A 19667-nucleotide genomic window follows, 5' to 3' on the forward strand; every position below is an offset into this window, starting at 1 on the left:
TCCTACCAGACATAGGAGTCCTGAATGGGCCCACCAGTCTTATATATCTCGCCTGATCAAGCGCTGATCGAGCGATGAGCGTGGTATCATGTTGCAAGTGGCTGCATGGCTTAGCTTACTAAATGCAAATGCATAAGAGTAATATTCTTAGCATTTCTAGAGCCTACGGCCACACCACACTGAATGCGCCCGATCTCGTCTGATCTCGAAGCTAAGCAGTGTCGGGCCTAGTTAGTACCTGGATGGGAGACCGCCTGGGAATACCAGGTGCTGTAGGCTTTTTTGTGCTCCAAGTTCAGGAAGTGAGCCATTTCTCAATTGCCTTTCAAAACTGCAAGGTCTAGCCGACTAGATGCTTAAAAGTACAAAACTCACTAGGCCCAGAGCCTACGGCCACACCACACTGAATGCGCCCGATCTCGTCTGATCTCGGAAGCTAAGCAGTGTCGGGCCTAGTTAGTACCTGGATGGGAGACCGCCTGGGAATACCAGGTGCTGTAGGCTTTTTTGTGCTCCAAGTTCAGGAAGTGAGCCATTTCTCAATTGCCTTTCAAAACTGCAAGGTCTAGCCGACTAGATGCTTAAAAGTACAAAACTCACTAGGACCAGAGCCTACGGCCACACCACACTGAATGTGCCCGATCTCGTCTGATCGCAGAAGCTAAGCAGTGTCGGGCCTAGTTAGTACCTGGATGGGAGACCGCCTGGGAATACCAGGTGCTGTAGGCTTTTTTGTGCTCCAAGTTCAGGAAGTGAGCCATTTCTCAATTGCCTTTCAAAACTGCAAGGTCTAGCCGACTAGATGCTTAAAAGTACAAAACTCACTAGGATCTGAGCCTACGGCCACACCACACTGAATGCGTCTGATCTCGGAAGCTAAGCAGTGTCGGGCCTAGTTAGTACCTGGATGGGAGACCGCCTGGGAATACCAGGTGCTGTAGGCTATTTTGTGCTCCATGATTAGTAATTGCGCAACTTCTCAATTACTTTTCAAATTTGGTATGTTTCCAAAATAATTTTATCCCGTTTTATAGCGGAAATGTTGGACAACATTATGAGGGCTGGAGCTACCTATTTACATATAATTAGCATACAGGTAGTGTGTTCATGGGTAATAAATCGACTTTCACATGTAATGCAGTACAGAGAATATTGAGTCCTTCAAGAGGCATGAAAGAAAGGCGTTATTGTGTTGATTGTTCTCTCCACCTCCCTGCAACAGAAACAGGATGGATGGATTAAAGTTATCCTACCAGACATAGGAGTCCTGAATGGGCCCACCAGTCTTATATATCTCGCCTGATCGAGCCTGATCGAGCGATGAGCGTGGTATCATGTTGCAAGTGGCTGCATGGCTTAGCTTACTAAATGCAAATGCATAAGAGTAATATTCTTAGCATTTCTAGAGCCTACGGCCACACCACACTGAATGCGCCCGATCTCGTCTGATCTCGGAAGCTAAGCAGTGTCGGGCCTAGTTAGTACCTGGATGGGAGACCGCCTGGGAATACCAGGTGCTGTAGGCTTTTTTGTGCTCCAAGTTCAGGAAGTGAGCCATTTCTCAATTGCCTTTCAAAACTGCAAGGTCTAGCCGACTAGATGCTTAAAAGTACAAAACTCACTAGGCCCAGAGCCTACGGCCACACCACACTGAATGCGCCCGATCTCGTCTGATCTCGGAAGCTAAGCAGTGTCGGGCCTAGTTAGTACCTGGATGGGAGACCGCCTGGGAATACCAGGTGCTGTAGGCTTTTTTGTGCTCCAAGTTCAGGAAGTGAGCCATTTCTCAATTGCCTTTCAAAACTGCAAGGTCTAGCCGACTAGATGCTTAAAAGTACAAAACTCACTAGGACCAGAGCCTACGGCCACACCACACTGAATGCGCCCGATCTCGTCTGATCTCGGAAGCTAAGCAGTGTCGGGCCTAGTTAGTACCTGGATGGGAGACCGCCTGGGAATACCAGGTGCTGTAGGCTTTTTTGTGCTCCAAGTTCAGGAAGTGAGCCATTTCTCAATTGCCTTTCAAAACTGCAAGGTCTAGCCGACTAGATGCTTAAAAGTACAAAACTCACTAGGCCCTGAGCCTACGGCCACACCACACTGAATGCGCCCGATCTCGTCTGATCTCGGAAGCTAAGCAGTGTCGGGCCTAGTTAGTACCTGGATGGGAGACCGCCTGGGAATACCAGGTGCTGTAGGCTATTTTGTGCTCCATGATTAGTAATTGCACAACTTCTCAATTACTTTTCAAATTTGGTATGTTTCCAAAATAATTTTATCCCGTTTTATAGCGGAAATGTTGGACAACATTATGAGGGCTGGAGCTACCTATTTACATATAATTAGCATACAGGTAGTGTGTTCATGGGTAATAAATCGACTTTCACATGTAATGCAGTACAGAGAATATTGAGTCCTTCAAGAGGCATGAAAGAAAGCCGTTATTGTGTTGATTGTTCTCTCCACCTCCCTGCAACAGAAACAGGATGGATGGATTAAAGTTATCCTACCAGACATAGGAGTCCTGAATGGGCCCACCAGTCTTATATATCTCGCCTGATCGAGCCTGATCGAGCGATGAGCGTGGTATCATGATGCAAGTGGCTGCATGGCTTAGCTTACTAAATGCAAATGCATAAGAGTAATATTCTTAGCATTTCTAGAGCCTACGGCCACACCACACTGAATGCGCCCGATCTCGTCTGATCTCGGAAGCTAAGCAGTGTCGGGCCTAGTTAGTACCTGGATGGGAGACTGCCTGGGAATACCAGGTGCTGTAGGCTTTTTTGTGCTCCAAGTTCAGGAAGTGAGCCATTTCTCAATTGCCTTTCAAAACTGCAAGGTCTAGCCGACTAGATGCTTAAAAGTACAAAACTCACTAGGCCCAGAGCCTACGGCCACACCACACTGAATGCGCCCGATCTCGTCTGATCTCGGAAGCTAAGCAGTGTCGGGCCTAGTTAGTACCTGGATGGGAGACGGCCTGGGAATACCAGGTGCTGTAGGCTTTTTTGTGCTCCAAGTTCAGGAAGTGAGCCATTTCTCAATTGCCTTTCAAAACTGCAAGGTCTAGCCGACTAGATGCTTAAAAGTACAAAACTCACTAGGACCAGAGCCTACGGCCACACCACACTGAATGCGCCCGATCTCGTCTGATCTCGGAAGCTAAGCAGTGTCGGGCCTAGTTAGTACCTGGATGGGAGACCGCCTGGGAATACCAGGTGCTGTAGGCTTTTTTGTGCTCCAAGTTCAGGAAGTGAGCCATTTCTCAATTGCCTTTCAAAACTGCAAGGTCTAGCCGACTAGATGCTTAAAAGTACAAAACTCACTAGGCCCAGAGCCTACGGCCACACCACACTGAATGCGCCCGATCTCGTCTGATCTCGGAAGCTAAGCAGTGTCGGGCCTAGTTAGTACCTGGATGGGAGACCGCCTGGGAATACCAGGTGCTGTAGGCTATTTTGTGCTCCATGATTAGTAATTGCACAACTTCTCAATTACTTTTCAAATTTGGTATGTTTCCAAAATAATTTTATCCCGTTTTATAGCGGAAATGTTGGACAACATTATGAGGGCTGGAGCTACCTATTTACATATAATTAGCATACAGGTAGTGTGTTCATGGGTAATAAATCGACTTTCACATGTAATGCAGTACAGAGAATATTGAGTCCTTCAAGAGGCATGAAAGAAAGCCGTTATTGTGTTGATTGTTCTCTCCACCTCCCTGCAACAGAAACAGGATGGATGGATTAAAGTTATCCTACCAGACATAGGAGTCCTGAATGGGCCCACCAGTCTTATATATCTCGCCTGATCGAGCGCTGATCGAGCGATGAGCGTGGTATCATGTTGCAAGTGGCTGCATGGCTTAGCTTACTAAATGCAAATGCATAAGAGTAATATTCTTAGCATTACTAGAGCCTACGGCCACACCAGACTGAATGCGCCCGATCTCGTCTGATCTCGGAAGCTAAGCAGTGTCGGGCCTAGTTAGTACCTGGATGGGAGACCGCCTGGGAATACCAGGTGCTGTAGGCTTTTTTGTGCTCCAAGTTCAGGAAGTGAGCCATTTCTCAATTGCCTTTCAAAACTGCAAGGTCTAGCCGACTAGATGCTTAAAAGTACAAAACTCACTAGGCCCAGAGCCTACGGCCACACCACACTGAATGCGCCCGATCTCGTCTGATCTCGGAAGCTAAGCAGTGTCGGGCCTAGTTAGTACCTGGATGGGAGACTGCCTGGGAATACCAGGTGCTGTAGGCTTTTTTGTGCTCCAAGTTCAGGAAGTGAGCCATTTCTCAATTGCCTTTCAAAACTGCAAGGTCTAGCCGACTAGATGCTTAAAAGTACAAAACTCACTAGGCCCAGAGCCTACGGCCGCACCACACTGAATGCGCCCGATCTCGTCTGATCTCGGAAGCTAAGCAGTGTCGGGCCTAGTTAGTACCTGGATGGGAGACGGCCTGGGAATACCAGGTGCTGTAGGCTATTTTGTGCTCCATGATTAGTAATTGCGCAACTTCTCAATTACTTTTCAAATTTGGTATGTTTCCAAAATAATTTTATCCCGTTTTATAGCGGAAATGTTGGACAACATTATGAGGGCTGGAGCTACCTATTTACATATAATTAGCATACAGGTAGTGTGTTCATGGGTAATAAATCGACTTTCACATGTAATGCAGTACAGAGAATATTGAGTCCTTCAAGAGGCATGAAAGAAAGCCGTTATTGTGTTGATTGTTCTCTCCACCTCCCTGCAACAGAAACAGGATGGATGGATTAAAGTTATCCTACCAGACATAGGAGTCCTGAATGGGCCCACCAGTCTTATATATCTCGCCTGATCAAGCGCTGATCGAGCGATGAGCGTGGTATCATGTTGCAAGTGGCTGCATGGCTTAGCTTACTAAATGCAAATGCATAAGAGTAATATTCTTAGCATTTCTAGAGCCTACGGCCACACCACACTGAATGCGCCCGATCTCGTCTGATCTCGGAAGCTAAGCAGTGTCGGGCCTAGTTAGTACCTGGATGGGAGACCGCCTGGGAATACCAGGTGCTGTAGGCTTTTTTGTGCTCCAAGTTCAGGAAGTGAGCCATTTCTCAATTGCCTTTCAAAACTGCAAGGTCTAGCCGACTAGATGCTTAAAAGTACAAAACTCACTAGGCCCAGAGCCTATGGCCACACCACACTGAATGCGCCCGATCTCGTCTGATCTCGGAAGCTAAGCAGTGTCGGGCCTAGTTAGTACCTGGATGGGAGACCGCCTGGGAATACCAGGTGCTGTAGGCTTTTTTGTGCTCCAAGTTCAGGAAGTGAGCCATTTCTCAATTGCCTTTCAAAACTGCAAGGTCTAGCCGACTAGATGCTTAAAAGTACAAAACTCACTAGGACCAGAGCCTACGGCCACACCACACTGAATGTGCCCGATCTCGTCTGATCTCAGAAGCTAAGCAGTGTCGGGCCTAGTTAGTACCTGGATGGGAGACCGCCTGGGAATACCAGGTGCTGTAGGCTTTTTTGTGCTCCAAGTTCAGGAAGTGAGCCATTTCTCAATTGCCTTTCAAAACTGCAAGGTCTAGCCGACTAGATGCTTAAAAGTACAAAACTCACTAGGACCAGAGCCTACGGCCACACCACACTGAATGCGCCCGATCTCGTCTGATCTCGGAAGCTAAGCAGTGTCGGGCCTAGTTAGTACCTGGATGGGAGACCGCCTGGGAATACCAGGTGCTGTAGGCTTTTTTGTGCTCCAAGTTCAGGAAGTGAGCCATTTCTCAATTGCCTTTCAAAACTGCAAGGTCTAGCCGACTAGATGCTTAAAAGTACAAAACTCACTAGGCCCAGAGCCTACGGCCACACCACACTGAATGCGCCCGATCTCGTCTGATCTCGGAAGCTAAGCAGTGTCGGGCCTAGTTAGTACCTGGATGGGAGACCGCCTGGGAATACCAGGTGCTGTAGGCTATTTTGTGCTCCATGATTAGTAATTGCGCAACTTCTCAATTACTTTTCAAATTTGGTATGTTTCCAAAATAATTTTATCCCGTTTTATAGCGGAAATGTTGGACAACATTATGAGGGCTGGAGCTACCTATTTACATATAATTAGCATACAGGTAGTGTGTTCATGGGTAATAAATCGACTTTCACATGTAATGCAGTACAGAGAATATTGAGTCCTTCAAGAGGCATGAAAGAAAGCCGTTATTGTGTTGATTGTTCTCTCCACCTCCCTGCAACAGAAACAGGATGGATGGATTAAAGTTATCCTACCAGACATAGGAGTCCTGAATGGGCCCACCAGTCTTATATATCTCGCCTGATCAAGCGCTGATCGAGCGATGAGCGTGGTATCATGTTGCAAGTGGCTGCATGGCTTAGCTTACTAAATGCAAATGCATAAGAGTAATATTCTTAGCATTTCTAGAGCCTACGGCCACACCACACTGAATGCGCCCGATCTCGTCTGATCTCGGAAGCTAAGCAGTGTCGGGCCTAGTTAGTACCTGGATGGGAGACCGCCTGGGAATACCAGGTGCTGTAGGCTTTTTTGTGCTCCAAGTTCAGGAAGTGAGCCATTTCTCAATTGCCTTTCAAAACTGCAAGGTCTAGCCGACTAGATGCTTAAAAGTACAAAACTCACTAGGCCCAGAGCCTACGGCCACACCACACTGAATGCGCCCGATCTCGTCTGATCTCGGAAGCTAAGCAGTGTCGGGCCTAGTTAGTACCTGGATGGGAGACCGCCTGGGAATACCAGGTGCTGTAGGCTTTTTTGTGCTCCAAGTTCAGGAAGTGAGCCATTTCTCAATTGCCTTTCAAAACTGCAAGGTCTAGCCGACTAGATGCTTAAAAGTACAAAACTCACTAGGACCAGAGCCTACGGCCACACCACACTGAATGTGCCCGATCTCGTCTGATCTCAGAAGCTAAGCAGTGTCGGGCCTAGTTAGTACCTGGATGGGAGACCGCCTGGGAATACCAGGTGCTGTAGGCTTTTTTGTGCTCCAAGTTCAGGAAGTGAGCCATTTCTCAATTGCCTTTCAAAACTGCAAGGTCTAGCCGACTAGATGCTTAAAAGTACAAAACTCACTAGGACCAGAGCCTACGGCCACACCACACTGAATGCGTCTGATCTCGGAAGCTAAGCAGTGTCGGGCCTAGTTAGTACCTGGATGGGAGACCGCCTGGGAATACCAGGTGCTGTAGGCTTTTTTGTGCTCCAAGTTCAGGAAGTGAGCCATTTCTCAATTGCCTTTCAAAACTGCAAGGTCTAGCCGACTAGATGCTTAAAAGTACAAAACTCACTAGGCCCAGAGCCTACGGCCACACCACACTGAATGCGCCCGATCTCGTCTGATCTCGGAAGCTAAGCAGTGTCGGGCCTAGTTAGTACCTGGATGGGAGACCGCCTGGGAATACCAGGTGCTGTAGGCTATTTTGTGCTCCATGATTAGTAATTGCGCAACTTCTCAATTACTTTTCAAATTTGGTATGTTTCCAAAATAATTTTATCCCGTTTTATAGCGGAAATGTTGGACAACATTATGAGGGCTGGAGCTACCTATTTACATATAATTAGCATACAGGTAGTGTGTTCATGGGTAATAAATCGACTTTCACATGTAATGCAGTACAGAGAATATTGAGTCCTTCAAGAGGCATGAAAGAAAGCCGTTATTGTGTTGATTGTTCTCTCCACCTCCCTGCAACAGAAACAGGATGGATGGATTAAAGTTATCCTACCAGACATAGGAGTCCTGAATGGGCCCACCAGTCTTATATATCTCGCCTGATCAAGCGCTGATCGAGCGATGAGCGTGGTATCATGTTGCAAGTGGCTGCATGGCTTAGCTTACTAAATGCAAATGCATAAGAGTAATATTCTTAGCATTTCTAGAGCCTACGGCCACACCACACTGAATGCGCCCGATCTCGTCTGATCTCGAAGCTAAGCAGTGTCGGGCCTAGTTAGTACCTGGATGGGAGACCGCCTGGGAATACCAGGTGCTGTAGGCTTTTTTGTGCTCCAAGTTCAGGAAGTGAGCCATTTCTCAATTGCCTTTCAAAACTGCAAGGTCTAGCCGACTAGATGCTTAAAAGTACAAAACTCACTAGGCCCAGAGCCTACGGCCACACCACACTGAATGCGCCCGATCTCGTCTGATCTCGGAAGCTAAGCAGTGTCGGGCCTAGTTAGTACCTGGATGGGAGACCGCCTGGGAATACCAGGTGCTGTAGGCTTTTTTGTGCTCCAAGTTCAGGAAGTGAGCCATTTCTCAATTGCCTTTCAAAACTGCAAGGTCTAGCCGACTAGATGCTTAAAAGTACAAAACTCACTAGGACCAGAGCCTACGGCCACACCACACTGAATGTGCCCGATCTCGTCTGATCGCAGAAGCTAAGCAGTGTCGGGCCTAGTTAGTACCTGGATGGGAGACCGCCTGGGAATACCAGGTGCTGTAGGCTTTTTTGTGCTCCAAGTTCAGGAAGTGAGCCATTTCTCAATTGCCTTTCAAAACTGCAAGGTCTAGCCGACTAGATGCTTAAAAGTACAAAACTCACTAGGATCTGAGCCTACGGCCACACCACACTGAATGCGTCTGATCTCGGAAGCTAAGCAGTGTCGGGCCTAGTTAGTACCTGGATGGGAGACTGCCTGGGAATACCAGGTGCTGTAGGCTTTTTTGTGCTCCAAGTTCAGGAAGTGAGCCATTTCTCAATTGCCTTTCAAAACTGCAAGGTCTAGCCGACTAGATGCTTAAAAGTACAAAACTCACTAGGCCCAGAGCCTACGGCCACACCACACTGAATGCGCCCGATCTCGTCTGATCTCGGAAGCTAAGCCGTGTCGGGCCTAGTTAGTACCTGGATGGGAGACCGCCTGGGAATACCAGGTGCTGTAGGCTATTTTGTGCTCCATGATTAGTAATTGCGCAACTTCTCAATTACTTTTCAAATTTGGTATGTTTCCAAAATAATTTTATCCCGTTTTATAGCGGAAATGTTGGACAACATTATGAGGGCTGGAGCTACCTATTTACATATAATTAGCATACAGGTAGTGTGTTCATGGGTAATAAATCGACTTTCACATGTAATGCAGTACAGAGAATATTGAGTCCTTCAAGAGGCATGAAAGAAAGGCGTTATTGTGTTGATTGTTCTCTCCACCTCCCTGCAACAGAAACAGGATGGATGGATTAAAGTTATCCTACCAGACATAGGAGTCCTGAATGGGCCCACCAGTCTTATATATCTCGCCTGATCGAGCCTGATCGAGCGATGAGCGTGGTATCATGTTGCAAGTGGCTGCATGGCTTAGCTTACTAAATGCAAATGCATAAGAGTAATATTCTTAGCATTTCTAGAGCCTACGGCCACACCACACTGAATGCGCCCGATCTCGTCTGATCTCGGAAGCTAAGCAGTGTCGGGCCTAGTTAGTACCTGGATGGGAGACCGCCTGGGAATACCAGGTGCTGTAGGCTTTTTTGTGCTCCAAGTTCAGGAAGTGAGCCATTTCTCAATTGCCTTTCAAAACTGCAAGGTCTAGCCGACTAGATGCTTAAAAGTACAAAACTCACTAGGCCCAGAGCCTACGGCCACACCACACTGAATGCGCCCGATCTCGTCTGATCTCGGAAGCTAAGCAGTGTCGGGCCTAGTTAGTACCTGGATGGGAGACCGCCTGGGAATACCAGGTGCTGTAGGCTTTTTTGTGCTCCAAGTTCAGGAAGTGAGCCATTTCTCAATTGCCTTTCAAAACTGCAAGGTCTAGCCGACTAGATGCTTAAAAGTACAAAACTCACTAGGACCAGAGCCTACGGCCACACCACACTGAATGCGCCCGATCTCGTCTGATCTCGGAAGCTAAGCAGTGTCGGGCCTAGTTAGTACCTGGATGGGAGACCGCCTGGGAATACCAGGTGCTGTAGGCTTTTTTGTGCTCCAAGTTCAGGAAGTGAGCCATTTCTCAATTGCCTTTCAAAACTGCAAGGTCTAGCCGACTAGATGCTTAAAAGTACAAAACTCACTAGGCCCTGAGCCTACGGCCACACCACACTGAATGCGCCCGATCTCGTCTGATCTCGGAAGCTAAGCAGTGTCGGGCCTAGTTAGTACCTGGATGGGAGACCGCCTGGGAATACCAGGTGCTGTAGGCTATTTTGTGCTCCATGATTAGTAATTGCACAACTTCTCAATTACTTTTCAAATTTGGTATGTTTCCAAAATAATTTTATCCCGTTTTATAGCGGAAATGTTGGACAACATTATGAGGGCTGGAGCTACCTATTTACATATAATTAGCATACAGGTAGTGTGTTCATGGGTAATAAATCGACTTTCACATGTAATGCAGTACAGAGAATATTGAGTCCTTCAAGAGGCATGAAAGAAAGCCGTTATTGTGTTGATTGTTCTCTCCACCTCCCTGCAACAGAAACAGGATGGATGGATTAAAGTTATCCTACCAGACATAGGAGTCCTGAATGGGCCCACCAGTCTTATATATCTCGCCTGATCGAGCCTGATCGAGCGATGAGCGTGGTATCATGATGCAAGTGGCTGCATGGCTTAGCTTACTAAATGCAAATGCATAAGAGTAATATTCTTAGCATTTCTAGAGCCTACGGCCACACCACACTGAATGCGCCCGATCTCGTCTGATCTCGGAAGCTAAGCAGTGTCGGGCCTAGTTAGTACCTGGATGGGAGACTGCCTGGGAATACCAGGTGCTGTAGGCTTTTTTGTGCTCCAAGTTCAGGAAGTGAGCCATTTCTCAATTGCCTTTCAAAACTGCAAGGTCTAGCCGACTAGATGCTTAAAAGTACAAAACTCACTAGGCCCAGAGCCTACGGCCACACCACACTGAATGCGCCCGATCTCGTCTGATCTCGGAAGCTAAGCAGTGTCGGGCCTAGTTAGTACCTGGATGGGAGACGGCCTGGGAATACCAGGTGCTGTAGGCTTTTTTGTGCTCCAAGTTCAGGAAGTGAGCCATTTCTCAATTGCCTTTCAAAACTGCAAGGTCTAGCCGACTAGATGCTTAAAAGTACAAAACTCACTAGGACCAGAGCCTACGGCCACACCACACTGAATGCGCCCGATCTCGTCTGATCTCGGAAACTAAGCAGTGTCGGGCCTAGTTAGTACCTGGATGGGAGACCGCCTGGGAATACCAGGTGCTGTAGGCTTTTTTGTGCTCCAAGTTCAGGAAGTGAGCCATTTCTCAATTGCCTTTCAAAACTGCAAGGTCTAGCCGACTAGATGCTTAAAAGTACAAAACTCACTAGGCCCAGAGCCTACGGCCACACCACACTGAATGCGCCCGATCTCGTCTGATCTCGGAAGCTAAGCAGTGTCGGGCCTAGTTAGTACCTGGATGGGAGACCGCCTGGGAATACCAGGTGCTGTAGGCTATTTTGTGCTCCATGATTAGTAATTGCACAACTTCTCAATTACTTTTCAAATTTGGTATGTTTCCAAAATAATTTTATCCCGTTTTATAGCGGAAATGTTGGACAACATTATGAGGGCTGGAGCTACCTATTTACATATAATTAGCATACAGGTAGTGTGTTCATGGGTAATAAATCGACTTTCACATGTAATGCAGTACAGAGAATATTGAGTCCTTCAAGAGGCATGAAAGAAAGCCGTTATTGTGTTGATTGTTCTCTCCACCTCCCTGCAACAGAAACAGGATGGATGGATTAAAGTTATCCTACCAGACATAGGAGTCCTGAATGGGCCCACCAGTCTTATATATCTCGCCTGATCGAGCGCTGATCGAGCGATGAGCGTGGTATCATGTTGCAAGTGGCTGCATGGCTTAGCTTACTAAATGCAAATGCATAAGAGTAATATTCTTAGCATTACTAGAGCCTACGGCCACACCAGACTGAATGCGCCCGATCTCGTCTGATCTCGGAAGCTAAGCAGTGTCGGGCCTAGTTAGTACCTGGATGGGAGACCGCCTGGGAATACCAGGTGCTGTAGGCTTTTTTGTGCTCCAAGTTCAGGAAGTGAGCCATTTCTCAATTGCCTTTCAAAACTGCAAGGTCTAGCCGACTAGATGCTTAAAAGTACAAAACTCACTAGGCCCAGAGCCTACGGCCACACCACACTGAATGCGCCCGATCTCGTCTGATCTCGGAAGCTAAGCAGTGTCGGGCCTAGTTAGTACCTGGATGGGAGACGGCCTGGGAATACCAGGTGCTGTAGGCTTTTTTGTGCTCCAAGTTCAGGAAGTGAGCCATTTCTCAATTGCCTTTCAAAACTGCAAGGTCTAGCCGACTAGATGCTTAAAAGTACAAAACTCACTAGGACCAGAGCCTACGGCCACACCACACTGAATGCGCCCGATCTCGTCTGATCTCGGAAGCTAAGCAGTGTCGGGCCTAGTTAGTACCTGGATGGGAGACCGCCTGGGAATACCAGGTGCTGTAGGCTATTTTGTGCTCCATGATTAGTAATTGCACAACTTCTCAATTACTTTTCAAATTTGGTATGTTTCCAAAATAATTTTATCCCGTTTTATAGCGGAAATGTTGGACAACATTATGAGGGCTGGAGCTACCTATTTACATATAATTAGCATACAGGTAGTGTGTTCATGGGTAATAAATCGACTTTCACATGTAATGCAGTACAGAGAATATTGAGTCCTTCAAGAGGCATGAAAGAAAGCCGTTATTGTGTTGATTGTTCTCTCCACCTCCCTGCAACAGAAACAGGATGGATGGATTAAAGTTATCCTACCAGACATAGGAGTCCTGAATGGGCCCACCAGTCTTATATATCTCGCCTGATCAAGCGCTGATCGAGCGATGAGCGTGGTATCATGTTGCAAGTGGCTGCATGGCTTAGCTTACTAAATGCAAATGCATAAGAGTAATATTCTTAGCATTTCTAGAGCCTACGGCCACACCACACTGAATGCGCCCGATCTCGTCTGATCTCGAAGCTAAGCAGTGTCGGGCCTAGTTAGTACCTGGATGGGAGACCGCCTGGGAATACCAGGTGCTGTAGGCTTTTTTGTGCTCCAAGTTCAGGAAGTGAGCCATTTCTCAATTGCCTTTCAAAACTGCAAGGTCTAGCCGACTAGATGCTTAAAAGTACAAAACTCACTAGGCCCAGAGCCTACGGCCACACCACACTGAATGCGCCCGATCTCGTCTGATCTCGGAAGCTAAGCAGTGTCGGGCCTAGTTAGTACCTGGATGGGAGACCGCCTGGGAATACCAGGTGCTGTAGGCTTTTTTGTGCTCCAAGTTCAGGAAGTGAGCCATTTCTCAATTGCCTTTCAAAACTGCAAGGTCTAGCCGACTAGATGCTTAAAAGTACAAAACTCACTAGGACCAGAGCCTACGGCCACACCACACTGAATGTGCCCGATCTCGTCTGATCGCAGAAGCTAAGCAGTGTCGGGCCTAGTTAGTACCTGGATGGGAGACCGCCTGGGAATACCAGGTGCTGTAGGCTTTTTTGTGCTCCAAGTTCAGGAAGTGAGCCATTTCTCAATTGCCTTTCAAAACTGCAAGGTCTAGCCGACTAGATGCTTAAAAGTACAAAACTCACTAGGATCTGAGCCTACGGCCACACCACACTGAATGCGTCTGATCTCGGAAGCTAAGCAGTGTCGGGCCTAGTTAGTACCTGGATGGGAGACTGCCTGGGAATACCAGGTGCTGTAGGCTTTTTTGTGCTCCAAGTTCAGGAAGTGAGCCATTTCTCAATTGCCTTTCAAAACTGCAAGGTCTAGCCGACTAGATGCTTAAAAGTACAAAACTCACTAGGCCCAGAGCCTACGGCCACACCACACTGAATGCGCCCGATCTCGTCTGATCTCGGAAGCTAAGCCGTGTCGGGCCTAGTTAGTACCTGGATGGGAGACCGCCTGGGAATACCAGGTGCTGTAGGCTATTTTGTGCTCCATGATTAGTAATTGCGCAACTTCTCAATTACTTTTCAAATTTGGTATGTTTCCAAAATAATTTTATCCCGTTTTATAGCGGAAATGTTGGACAACATTATGAGGGCTGGAGCTACCTATTTACATATAATTAGCATACAGGTAGTGTGTTCATGGGTAATAAATCGACTTTCACATGTAATGCAGTACAGAGAATATTGAGTCCTTCAAGAGGCATGAAAGAAAGGCGTTATTGTGTTGATTGTTCTCTCCACCTCCCTGCAACAGAAACAGGATGGATGGATTAAAGTTATCCTACCAGACATAGGAGTCCTGAATGGGCCCACCAGTCTTATATATCTCGCCTGATCGAGCCTGATCGAGCGATGAGCGTGGTATCATGTTGCAAGTGGCTGCATGGCTTAGCTTACTAAATGCAAATGCATAAGAGTAATATTCTTAGCATTTCTAGAGCCTACGGCCACACCACACTGAATGCGCCCGATCTCGTCTGATCTCGGAAGCTAAGCAGTGTCGGGCCTAGTTAGTACCTGGATGGGAGACCGCCTGGGAATACCAGGTGCTGTAGGCTTTTTTGTGCTCCAAGTTCAGGAAGTGAGCCATTTCTCAATTGCCTTTCAAAACTGCAAGGTCTAGCCGACTAGATGCTTAAAAGTACAAAACTCACTAGGCCCAGAGCCTACGGCCACACCACACTGAATGCGCCCGATCTCGTCTGATCTCGGAAGCTAAGCAGTGTCGGGCCTAGTTAGTACCTGGATGGGAGACCGCCTGGGAATACCAGGTGCTGTAGGCTTTTTTGTGCTCCAAGTTCAGGAAGTGAGCCATTTCTCAATTGCCTTTCAAAACTGCAAGGTCTAGCCGACTAGATGCTTAAAAGTACAAAACTCACTAGGACCAGAGCCTACGGCCACACCACACTGAATGCGCCCGATCTCGTCTGATCTCGGAAGCTAAGCAGTGTCGGGCCTAGTTAGTACCTGGATGGGAGACCGCCTGGGAATACCAGGTGCTGTAGGCTTTTTTGTGCTCCAAGTTCAGGAAGTGAGCCATTTCTCAATTGCCTTTCAAAACTGCAAGGTCTAGCCGACTAGATGCTTAAAAGTACAAAACTCACTAGGCCCTGAGCCTACGGCCACACCACACTGAATGCGCCCGATCTCGTCTGATCTCGGAAGCTAAGCAGTGTCGGGCCTAGTTAGTACCTGGATGGGAGACCGCCTGGGAATACCAGGTGCTGTAGGCTATTTTGTGCTCCATGATTAGTAATTGCACAACTTCTCAATTACTTTTCAAATTTGGTATGTTTCCAAAATAATTTTATCCCGTTTTATAGCGGAAATGTTGGACAACATTATGAGGGCTGGAGCTACCTATTTACATATAATTAGCATACAGGTAGTGTGTTCATGGGTAATAAATCGACTTTCACATGTAATGCAGTACAGAGAATATTGAGTCCTTCAAGAGGCATGAAAGAAAGCCGTTATTGTGTTGATTGTTCTCTCCACCTCCCTGCAACAGAAACAGGATGGATGGATTAAAGTTATCCTACCAGACATAGGAGTCCTGAATGGGCCCACCAGTCTTATATATCTCGCCTGATCGAGCCTGATCGAGCGATGAGCGTGGTATCATGATGCAAGTGGCTGCATGGCTTAGCTTACTAAATGCAAATGCATAAGAGTAATATTCTTAGCATTTCTAGAGCCTACGGCCACACCACACTGAATGCGCCCGATCTCGTCTGATCTCGGAAGCTAAGCAGTGTCGGGCCTAGTTAGTACCTGGATGGGAGACTGCCTGGGAATACCAGGTGCTGTAGGCTTTTTTGTGCTCCAAGTTCAGGAAGTGAGCCATTTCTCAATTGCCTTTCAAAACTGCAAGGTCTAGCCGACTAGATGCTTAAAAGTACAAAACTCACTAGGCCCAGAGCCTACGGCCACACCACACTGAATGCGCCCGATCTCGTCTGATCTCAGAAGCTAAGCAGTGTCGGGCCTAGTTAGTACCTGGATGGGAGACGGCCTGGGAATACCAGGTGCTGTAGGCTTTTTTGTGCTCCAAGTTCAGGAAGTGAGCCATTTCTCAATTGCCTTTCAAAACTGCAAGGTCTAGCCGACTAGATGCTTAAAAGTACAAAACTCACTAGGACCAGAGCCTACGGCCACACCACACTGAATGCGCCCGATCTCGTCTGATCTCGGAAACTAAGCAGTGTCGGGCCTAGTTAGTACCTGGATGGGAGACCGCCTGGGAATACCAGGTGCTGTAGGCTTTTTTGTGCTCCAAGTTCAGGAAGTGAGCCATTTCTCAATTGCCTTTCAAAACTGCAAGGTCTAGCCGACTAGATGCTTAAAAGTACAAAACTCACTAGGCCCAGAGCCTACGGCCACACCACACTGAATGCGCCCGATCTCGTCTGATCTCGGAAGCTAAGCAGTGTCGGGCCTAGTTAGTACCTGGATGGGAGACCGCCTGGGAATACCAGGTGCTGTAGGCTATTTTGTGCTCCATGATTAGTAATTGCACAACTTCTCAATTACTTTTCAAATTTGGTATGTTTCCAAAATAATTTTATCCCGTTTTATAGCGGAAATGTTGGACAACATTATGAGGGCTGGAGCTACCTATTTACATATAATTAGCATACAGGTAGTGTGTTCATGGGTAATAAATCGACTTTCACATGTAATGCAGTACAGAGAATATTGAGTCCTTCAAGAGGCATGAAAGAAAGCCGTTATTGTGTTGATTGTTCTCTCCACCTCCCTGCAACAGAAACAGGATGGATGGATTAAAGTTATCCTACCAGACATAGGAGTCCTGAATGGGCCCACCAGTCTTATATATCTCGCCTGATCGAGCGCTGATCGAGCGATGAGCGTGGTATCATGTTGCAAGTGGCTGCATGGCTTAGCTTACTAAATGCAAATGCATAAGAGTAATATTCTTAGCATTACTAGAGCCTACGGCCACACCAGACTGAATGCGCCCGATCTCGTCTGATCTCGGAAGCTAAGCAGTGTCGGGCCTAGTTAGTACCTGGATGGGAGACCGCCTGGGAATACCAGGTGCTGTAGGCTTTTTTGTGCTCCAAGTTCAGGAAGTGAGCCATTTCTCAATTGCCTTTCAAAACTGCAAGGTCTAGCCGACTAGATGCTTAAAAGTACAAAACTCACTAGGCCCAGAGCCTACGGCCACACCACACTGAATGCGCCCGATCTCGTCTGATCTCGGAAGCTAAGCAGTGTCGGGCCTAGTTAGTACCTGGATGGGAGACGGCCTGGGAATACCAGGTGCTGTAGGCTTTTTTGTGCTCCAAGTTCAGGAAGTGAGCCATTTCTCAATTGCCTTTCAAAACTGCAAGGTCTAGCCGACTAGATGCTTAAAAGTACAAAACTCACTAGGACCAGAGCCTACGGCCACACCACACTGAATGCGCCCGATCTCGTCTGATCTCGGAAGCTAAGCAGTGTCGGGCCTAGTTAGTACCTGGATGGGAGACCGCCTGGGAATACCAGGTGCTGTAGGCTATTTTGTGCTCCATGATTAGTAATTGCACAACTTCTCAATTACTTTTCAAATTTGGTATGTTTCCAAAATAATTTTATCCCGTTTTATAGCGGAAATGTTGGACAACATTATGAGGGCTGGAGCTACCTATTTACATATAATTAGCATACAGGTAGTGTGTTCATGGGTAATAAATCGACGTTCACATGTAATGCAGTACAGAGAATATTGAGTCCTTCAAGAGGCATGAAAGAAAGCCGTTATTGTGTTGATTGTTCTCTCCATCTCCCTGCAACAGAAACAGGATGGATGGATTAAAGTTATCCTACCAGACATAGGAGTCCTGAATGGGCCCACCAGTCTTATATATCTCGCCTGATCGAGCCTGATCGAGCGCTGATCGAGCGATGAGCGTGGTATCATGTTGCAAGTGGCTGCATGGCTTAGCTTACTAAATGCAAATGCATAAGAGTAATATTCTTAGCATTTCTAGAGCCTACGGCCACACCACACTGAATGCGCCCGATCTCGTCTGATCTCGGAAGCTAAGCAGTGTCGGGCCTAGTTAGTACCTGGATGGGAGACTGCCTGGGAATACCAGGTGCTGTAGGCTTTTTTGTGCTCCAAGTTCAGGAAGTGAGCCATTTCTCAATTGCCTTTCAAAACTGCAAGGTCTAGCCGACTAGATGCTTAAAAGTACAAAACTCACTAGGCCCAGAGCCTACGGCCGCACCACACTGAATGCGCCCGATCTCGTCTGATCTCGGAAGCTAAGCAGTGTCGGGCCTAGTTAGTACCTGGATGGGAGACGGCCTGGGAATACCAGGTGCTGTAGGCTATTTTGTGCTCCATGATTAGTAATTGCGCAACTTCTCAATTACTTTTCAAATTTGGTATGTTTCCAAAATAATTTTATCCCGTTTTATAGCGGAAATGTTGGACAACATTATGAGGGCTGGAGCTACCTATTTACATATAATTAGCATACAGGTAGTGTGTTCATGGGTAATAAATCGACTTTCACATGTAATGCAGTACAGAGAATATTGAGTCCTTCAAGAGGCATGAAAGAAAGCCGTTATTGTGTTGATTGTTCTCTCCACCTCCCTGCAACAGAAACAGGATGGATGGATTAAAGTTATCCTACCAGACATAGGAGTCCTGAATGGGCCCACCAGTCTTATATATCTCGCCTGATCAAGCGCTGATCGAGCGATGAGCGTGGTATCATGTTGCAAGTGGCTGCATGGCTTAGCTTACTAAATGCAAATGCATAAGAGTAATATTCTTAGCATTTCTAGAGCCTACGGCCACACCACACTGAATGCGCCCGATCTCGTCTGATCTCGGAAGCTAAGCAGTGTCGGGCCTAGTTAGTACCTGGATGGGAGACCGCCTGGGAATACCAGGTGCTGTAGGCTTTTTTGTGCTCCAAGTTCAGGAAGTGAGCCATTTCTCAATTGCCTTTCAAAACTGCAAGGTCTAGCCGACTAGATGCTTAAAAGTACAAAACTCACTAGGCCCAGAGCCTACGGCCACACCACACTGAATGCGCCCGATCTCGTCTGATCTCGGAAGCTAAGCAGTGTCGGGCCTAGTTAGTACCTGGATGGGAGACCGCCTGGGAATACCAGGTGCTGTAGGCTTTTTTGTGCTCCAAGTTCAGGAAGTGAGCCATTTCTCAATTGCCTTTCAAAACTGCAAGGTCTAGCCGACTAGATGCTTAAAAGTACAAAACTCACTAGGACCAGAGCCTACGGCCACACCACACTGAATGTGCCCGATCTCGTCTGATCTCAGAAGCTAAGCAGTGTCGGGCCTAGTTAGTACCTGGATGGGAGACCGCCTGGGAATACCAGGTGCTGTAGGCTTTTTTGTGCTCCAAGTTCAGGAAGTGAGCCATTTCTCAATTGCCTTTCAAAACTGCAAGGTCTAGCCGACTAGATGCTTAAAAGTACAAAACTCACTAGGACCAGAGCCTACGGCCACACCACACTGAATGCGCCCGATCTCGTCTGATCTCGGAAGCTAAGCAGTGTCGGGCCTAGTTAGTACCTGGATGGGAGACCGCCTGGGAATATCAGGTGCTGTAGGCTTTTTTGTGCTCCAAGTTCAGGAAGTGAGCCATTTCTCAATTGCCTTTCAAAACTGCAAGGTCTAGCCGACTAGATGCTTAAAAGTACAAAACTCACTAGGCCCAGA

General features: G+C 47.3%; 59 non-coding genes and 4 pseudogenes across 59 annotated transcripts; all 63 read left to right on the forward strand.

Annotated features, from left to right (window-relative positions):
- The first annotated feature begins 161 nt into the window (after positions 1–161).
- LOC138480301 (5S ribosomal RNA) lies at positions 162–279 on the forward strand. The gene has a single exon (XR_011273989.1). It is a non-coding gene; the product is annotated as a 5S ribosomal RNA (ribosomal RNA).
- Positions 280–385: 106 nt separating this feature from the next.
- Positions 386–504, forward strand: LOC138476279 (5S ribosomal RNA). Its single transcript, XR_011270345.1, has one exon. It is a non-coding gene; the product is annotated as a 5S ribosomal RNA (ribosomal RNA).
- Positions 505–610: 106 nt separating this feature from the next.
- Positions 611–729, forward strand: LOC138473846 (5S ribosomal RNA). The gene has a single exon (XR_011268956.1). It is a non-coding gene; the product is annotated as a 5S ribosomal RNA (ribosomal RNA).
- A 106-nt stretch (positions 730–835) lies between these two features.
- On the forward strand, positions 836–944 carry LOC138474562 (5S ribosomal RNA; annotated as a pseudogene).
- Positions 945–1407: 463 nt separating this feature from the next.
- Positions 1408–1526, forward strand: LOC138476281 (5S ribosomal RNA). The gene has a single exon (XR_011270346.1). It is a non-coding gene; the product is annotated as a 5S ribosomal RNA (ribosomal RNA).
- Positions 1527–1632: 106 nt separating this feature from the next.
- On the forward strand, positions 1633–1751 carry LOC138476283 (5S ribosomal RNA). Its single transcript, XR_011270348.1, has one exon. It is a non-coding gene; the product is annotated as a 5S ribosomal RNA (ribosomal RNA).
- Positions 1752–1857: 106 nt separating this feature from the next.
- Positions 1858–1976, forward strand: LOC138476284 (5S ribosomal RNA). The gene has a single exon (XR_011270349.1). It is a non-coding gene; the product is annotated as a 5S ribosomal RNA (ribosomal RNA).
- Positions 1977–2082: 106 nt separating this feature from the next.
- LOC138476285 (5S ribosomal RNA) lies at positions 2083–2201 on the forward strand. Its single transcript, XR_011270350.1, has one exon. It is a non-coding gene; the product is annotated as a 5S ribosomal RNA (ribosomal RNA).
- A 463-nt stretch (positions 2202–2664) lies between these two features.
- LOC138478454 (5S ribosomal RNA) lies at positions 2665–2783 on the forward strand. Its single transcript, XR_011272320.1, has one exon. It is a non-coding gene; the product is annotated as a 5S ribosomal RNA (ribosomal RNA).
- A 106-nt stretch (positions 2784–2889) lies between these two features.
- Positions 2890–3008, forward strand: LOC138479701 (5S ribosomal RNA). Its single transcript, XR_011273452.1, has one exon. It is a non-coding gene; the product is annotated as a 5S ribosomal RNA (ribosomal RNA).
- A 106-nt stretch (positions 3009–3114) lies between these two features.
- On the forward strand, positions 3115–3233 carry LOC138476286 (5S ribosomal RNA). The gene has a single exon (XR_011270351.1). It is a non-coding gene; the product is annotated as a 5S ribosomal RNA (ribosomal RNA).
- Positions 3234–3339: 106 nt separating this feature from the next.
- On the forward strand, positions 3340–3458 carry LOC138476287 (5S ribosomal RNA). Its single transcript, XR_011270352.1, has one exon. It is a non-coding gene; the product is annotated as a 5S ribosomal RNA (ribosomal RNA).
- A 464-nt stretch (positions 3459–3922) lies between these two features.
- LOC138479196 (5S ribosomal RNA) lies at positions 3923–4041 on the forward strand. The gene has a single exon (XR_011272993.1). It is a non-coding gene; the product is annotated as a 5S ribosomal RNA (ribosomal RNA).
- Positions 4042–4147: 106 nt separating this feature from the next.
- Positions 4148–4266, forward strand: LOC138478455 (5S ribosomal RNA). The gene has a single exon (XR_011272321.1). It is a non-coding gene; the product is annotated as a 5S ribosomal RNA (ribosomal RNA).
- A 106-nt stretch (positions 4267–4372) lies between these two features.
- On the forward strand, positions 4373–4491 carry LOC138480182 (5S ribosomal RNA). Its single transcript, XR_011273888.1, has one exon. It is a non-coding gene; the product is annotated as a 5S ribosomal RNA (ribosomal RNA).
- Positions 4492–4955: 464 nt separating this feature from the next.
- Positions 4956–5074, forward strand: LOC138476288 (5S ribosomal RNA). Its single transcript, XR_011270353.1, has one exon. It is a non-coding gene; the product is annotated as a 5S ribosomal RNA (ribosomal RNA).
- A 106-nt stretch (positions 5075–5180) lies between these two features.
- LOC138477858 (5S ribosomal RNA) lies at positions 5181–5299 on the forward strand. Its single transcript, XR_011271778.1, has one exon. It is a non-coding gene; the product is annotated as a 5S ribosomal RNA (ribosomal RNA).
- Positions 5300–5405: 106 nt separating this feature from the next.
- Positions 5406–5524, forward strand: LOC138479849 (5S ribosomal RNA). The gene has a single exon (XR_011273586.1). It is a non-coding gene; the product is annotated as a 5S ribosomal RNA (ribosomal RNA).
- A 106-nt stretch (positions 5525–5630) lies between these two features.
- On the forward strand, positions 5631–5749 carry LOC138476289 (5S ribosomal RNA). The gene has a single exon (XR_011270354.1). It is a non-coding gene; the product is annotated as a 5S ribosomal RNA (ribosomal RNA).
- Positions 5750–5855: 106 nt separating this feature from the next.
- On the forward strand, positions 5856–5974 carry LOC138476290 (5S ribosomal RNA). Its single transcript, XR_011270355.1, has one exon. It is a non-coding gene; the product is annotated as a 5S ribosomal RNA (ribosomal RNA).
- Positions 5975–6438: 464 nt separating this feature from the next.
- On the forward strand, positions 6439–6557 carry LOC138476292 (5S ribosomal RNA). The gene has a single exon (XR_011270356.1). It is a non-coding gene; the product is annotated as a 5S ribosomal RNA (ribosomal RNA).
- Positions 6558–6663: 106 nt separating this feature from the next.
- On the forward strand, positions 6664–6782 carry LOC138476293 (5S ribosomal RNA). The gene has a single exon (XR_011270357.1). It is a non-coding gene; the product is annotated as a 5S ribosomal RNA (ribosomal RNA).
- Positions 6783–6888: 106 nt separating this feature from the next.
- Positions 6889–7007, forward strand: LOC138479851 (5S ribosomal RNA). The gene has a single exon (XR_011273587.1). It is a non-coding gene; the product is annotated as a 5S ribosomal RNA (ribosomal RNA).
- A 106-nt stretch (positions 7008–7113) lies between these two features.
- LOC138474564 (5S ribosomal RNA) lies at positions 7114–7222 on the forward strand (annotated as a pseudogene).
- Positions 7223–7328: 106 nt separating this feature from the next.
- LOC138476295 (5S ribosomal RNA) lies at positions 7329–7447 on the forward strand. The gene has a single exon (XR_011270359.1). It is a non-coding gene; the product is annotated as a 5S ribosomal RNA (ribosomal RNA).
- Positions 7448–7911: 464 nt separating this feature from the next.
- On the forward strand, positions 7912–8029 carry LOC138480303 (5S ribosomal RNA). The gene has a single exon (XR_011273990.1). It is a non-coding gene; the product is annotated as a 5S ribosomal RNA (ribosomal RNA).
- Positions 8030–8135: 106 nt separating this feature from the next.
- Positions 8136–8254, forward strand: LOC138476296 (5S ribosomal RNA). Its single transcript, XR_011270360.1, has one exon. It is a non-coding gene; the product is annotated as a 5S ribosomal RNA (ribosomal RNA).
- A 106-nt stretch (positions 8255–8360) lies between these two features.
- On the forward strand, positions 8361–8479 carry LOC138473847 (5S ribosomal RNA). The gene has a single exon (XR_011268957.1). It is a non-coding gene; the product is annotated as a 5S ribosomal RNA (ribosomal RNA).
- A 106-nt stretch (positions 8480–8585) lies between these two features.
- LOC138474706 (5S ribosomal RNA) lies at positions 8586–8694 on the forward strand (annotated as a pseudogene).
- A 106-nt stretch (positions 8695–8800) lies between these two features.
- Positions 8801–8919, forward strand: LOC138478798 (5S ribosomal RNA). The gene has a single exon (XR_011272631.1). It is a non-coding gene; the product is annotated as a 5S ribosomal RNA (ribosomal RNA).
- Positions 8920–9382: 463 nt separating this feature from the next.
- LOC138476297 (5S ribosomal RNA) lies at positions 9383–9501 on the forward strand. The gene has a single exon (XR_011270361.1). It is a non-coding gene; the product is annotated as a 5S ribosomal RNA (ribosomal RNA).
- A 106-nt stretch (positions 9502–9607) lies between these two features.
- LOC138476298 (5S ribosomal RNA) lies at positions 9608–9726 on the forward strand. The gene has a single exon (XR_011270362.1). It is a non-coding gene; the product is annotated as a 5S ribosomal RNA (ribosomal RNA).
- A 106-nt stretch (positions 9727–9832) lies between these two features.
- On the forward strand, positions 9833–9951 carry LOC138476299 (5S ribosomal RNA). The gene has a single exon (XR_011270363.1). It is a non-coding gene; the product is annotated as a 5S ribosomal RNA (ribosomal RNA).
- A 106-nt stretch (positions 9952–10057) lies between these two features.
- On the forward strand, positions 10058–10176 carry LOC138476300 (5S ribosomal RNA). Its single transcript, XR_011270364.1, has one exon. It is a non-coding gene; the product is annotated as a 5S ribosomal RNA (ribosomal RNA).
- Positions 10177–10639: 463 nt separating this feature from the next.
- Positions 10640–10758, forward strand: LOC138478456 (5S ribosomal RNA). The gene has a single exon (XR_011272322.1). It is a non-coding gene; the product is annotated as a 5S ribosomal RNA (ribosomal RNA).
- A 106-nt stretch (positions 10759–10864) lies between these two features.
- On the forward strand, positions 10865–10983 carry LOC138479702 (5S ribosomal RNA). The gene has a single exon (XR_011273453.1). It is a non-coding gene; the product is annotated as a 5S ribosomal RNA (ribosomal RNA).
- A 106-nt stretch (positions 10984–11089) lies between these two features.
- On the forward strand, positions 11090–11208 carry LOC138479056 (5S ribosomal RNA). Its single transcript, XR_011272866.1, has one exon. It is a non-coding gene; the product is annotated as a 5S ribosomal RNA (ribosomal RNA).
- Positions 11209–11314: 106 nt separating this feature from the next.
- LOC138476301 (5S ribosomal RNA) lies at positions 11315–11433 on the forward strand. The gene has a single exon (XR_011270365.1). It is a non-coding gene; the product is annotated as a 5S ribosomal RNA (ribosomal RNA).
- A 464-nt stretch (positions 11434–11897) lies between these two features.
- On the forward strand, positions 11898–12016 carry LOC138479197 (5S ribosomal RNA). The gene has a single exon (XR_011272994.1). It is a non-coding gene; the product is annotated as a 5S ribosomal RNA (ribosomal RNA).
- Positions 12017–12122: 106 nt separating this feature from the next.
- Positions 12123–12241, forward strand: LOC138479703 (5S ribosomal RNA). Its single transcript, XR_011273454.1, has one exon. It is a non-coding gene; the product is annotated as a 5S ribosomal RNA (ribosomal RNA).
- Positions 12242–12347: 106 nt separating this feature from the next.
- On the forward strand, positions 12348–12466 carry LOC138476303 (5S ribosomal RNA). The gene has a single exon (XR_011270366.1). It is a non-coding gene; the product is annotated as a 5S ribosomal RNA (ribosomal RNA).
- A 464-nt stretch (positions 12467–12930) lies between these two features.
- On the forward strand, positions 12931–13048 carry LOC138480304 (5S ribosomal RNA). The gene has a single exon (XR_011273991.1). It is a non-coding gene; the product is annotated as a 5S ribosomal RNA (ribosomal RNA).
- Positions 13049–13154: 106 nt separating this feature from the next.
- On the forward strand, positions 13155–13273 carry LOC138476304 (5S ribosomal RNA). The gene has a single exon (XR_011270367.1). It is a non-coding gene; the product is annotated as a 5S ribosomal RNA (ribosomal RNA).
- Positions 13274–13379: 106 nt separating this feature from the next.
- On the forward strand, positions 13380–13498 carry LOC138473848 (5S ribosomal RNA). Its single transcript, XR_011268958.1, has one exon. It is a non-coding gene; the product is annotated as a 5S ribosomal RNA (ribosomal RNA).
- A 106-nt stretch (positions 13499–13604) lies between these two features.
- Positions 13605–13713, forward strand: LOC138474707 (5S ribosomal RNA; annotated as a pseudogene).
- A 106-nt stretch (positions 13714–13819) lies between these two features.
- Positions 13820–13938, forward strand: LOC138478799 (5S ribosomal RNA). The gene has a single exon (XR_011272632.1). It is a non-coding gene; the product is annotated as a 5S ribosomal RNA (ribosomal RNA).
- Positions 13939–14401: 463 nt separating this feature from the next.
- Positions 14402–14520, forward strand: LOC138476305 (5S ribosomal RNA). The gene has a single exon (XR_011270368.1). It is a non-coding gene; the product is annotated as a 5S ribosomal RNA (ribosomal RNA).
- A 106-nt stretch (positions 14521–14626) lies between these two features.
- LOC138476307 (5S ribosomal RNA) lies at positions 14627–14745 on the forward strand. The gene has a single exon (XR_011270370.1). It is a non-coding gene; the product is annotated as a 5S ribosomal RNA (ribosomal RNA).
- A 106-nt stretch (positions 14746–14851) lies between these two features.
- On the forward strand, positions 14852–14970 carry LOC138476308 (5S ribosomal RNA). The gene has a single exon (XR_011270371.1). It is a non-coding gene; the product is annotated as a 5S ribosomal RNA (ribosomal RNA).
- Positions 14971–15076: 106 nt separating this feature from the next.
- LOC138476309 (5S ribosomal RNA) lies at positions 15077–15195 on the forward strand. The gene has a single exon (XR_011270372.1). It is a non-coding gene; the product is annotated as a 5S ribosomal RNA (ribosomal RNA).
- Positions 15196–15658: 463 nt separating this feature from the next.
- LOC138478457 (5S ribosomal RNA) lies at positions 15659–15777 on the forward strand. Its single transcript, XR_011272323.1, has one exon. It is a non-coding gene; the product is annotated as a 5S ribosomal RNA (ribosomal RNA).
- A 106-nt stretch (positions 15778–15883) lies between these two features.
- LOC138480341 (5S ribosomal RNA) lies at positions 15884–16002 on the forward strand. The gene has a single exon (XR_011274025.1). It is a non-coding gene; the product is annotated as a 5S ribosomal RNA (ribosomal RNA).
- Positions 16003–16108: 106 nt separating this feature from the next.
- LOC138479058 (5S ribosomal RNA) lies at positions 16109–16227 on the forward strand. The gene has a single exon (XR_011272867.1). It is a non-coding gene; the product is annotated as a 5S ribosomal RNA (ribosomal RNA).
- Positions 16228–16333: 106 nt separating this feature from the next.
- On the forward strand, positions 16334–16452 carry LOC138476310 (5S ribosomal RNA). The gene has a single exon (XR_011270373.1). It is a non-coding gene; the product is annotated as a 5S ribosomal RNA (ribosomal RNA).
- A 464-nt stretch (positions 16453–16916) lies between these two features.
- LOC138479198 (5S ribosomal RNA) lies at positions 16917–17035 on the forward strand. The gene has a single exon (XR_011272995.1). It is a non-coding gene; the product is annotated as a 5S ribosomal RNA (ribosomal RNA).
- Positions 17036–17141: 106 nt separating this feature from the next.
- On the forward strand, positions 17142–17260 carry LOC138479704 (5S ribosomal RNA). The gene has a single exon (XR_011273455.1). It is a non-coding gene; the product is annotated as a 5S ribosomal RNA (ribosomal RNA).
- Positions 17261–17366: 106 nt separating this feature from the next.
- Positions 17367–17485, forward strand: LOC138476311 (5S ribosomal RNA). The gene has a single exon (XR_011270374.1). It is a non-coding gene; the product is annotated as a 5S ribosomal RNA (ribosomal RNA).
- Positions 17486–17959: 474 nt separating this feature from the next.
- On the forward strand, positions 17960–18078 carry LOC138478458 (5S ribosomal RNA). Its single transcript, XR_011272324.1, has one exon. It is a non-coding gene; the product is annotated as a 5S ribosomal RNA (ribosomal RNA).
- Positions 18079–18184: 106 nt separating this feature from the next.
- LOC138480183 (5S ribosomal RNA) lies at positions 18185–18303 on the forward strand. The gene has a single exon (XR_011273889.1). It is a non-coding gene; the product is annotated as a 5S ribosomal RNA (ribosomal RNA).
- Positions 18304–18767: 464 nt separating this feature from the next.
- Positions 18768–18886, forward strand: LOC138476312 (5S ribosomal RNA). The gene has a single exon (XR_011270375.1). It is a non-coding gene; the product is annotated as a 5S ribosomal RNA (ribosomal RNA).
- Positions 18887–18992: 106 nt separating this feature from the next.
- LOC138476314 (5S ribosomal RNA) lies at positions 18993–19111 on the forward strand. The gene has a single exon (XR_011270376.1). It is a non-coding gene; the product is annotated as a 5S ribosomal RNA (ribosomal RNA).
- Positions 19112–19217: 106 nt separating this feature from the next.
- LOC138479852 (5S ribosomal RNA) lies at positions 19218–19336 on the forward strand. Its single transcript, XR_011273588.1, has one exon. It is a non-coding gene; the product is annotated as a 5S ribosomal RNA (ribosomal RNA).
- Positions 19337–19442: 106 nt separating this feature from the next.
- Positions 19443–19561, forward strand: LOC138477876 (5S ribosomal RNA). The gene has a single exon (XR_011271795.1). It is a non-coding gene; the product is annotated as a 5S ribosomal RNA (ribosomal RNA).
- Positions 19562–19667: the final 106 nt, after the last annotated feature.

This window comes from Ambystoma mexicanum, chromosome 8, assembly GCF_040938575.1.
Source record: "Ambystoma mexicanum isolate Mex_15411 chromosome 8, UKY_AmexF1_1, whole genome shotgun sequence".
NCBI classification, from domain to species: Eukaryota; Metazoa; Chordata; class Amphibia; order Caudata; family Ambystomatidae; genus Ambystoma; species Ambystoma mexicanum.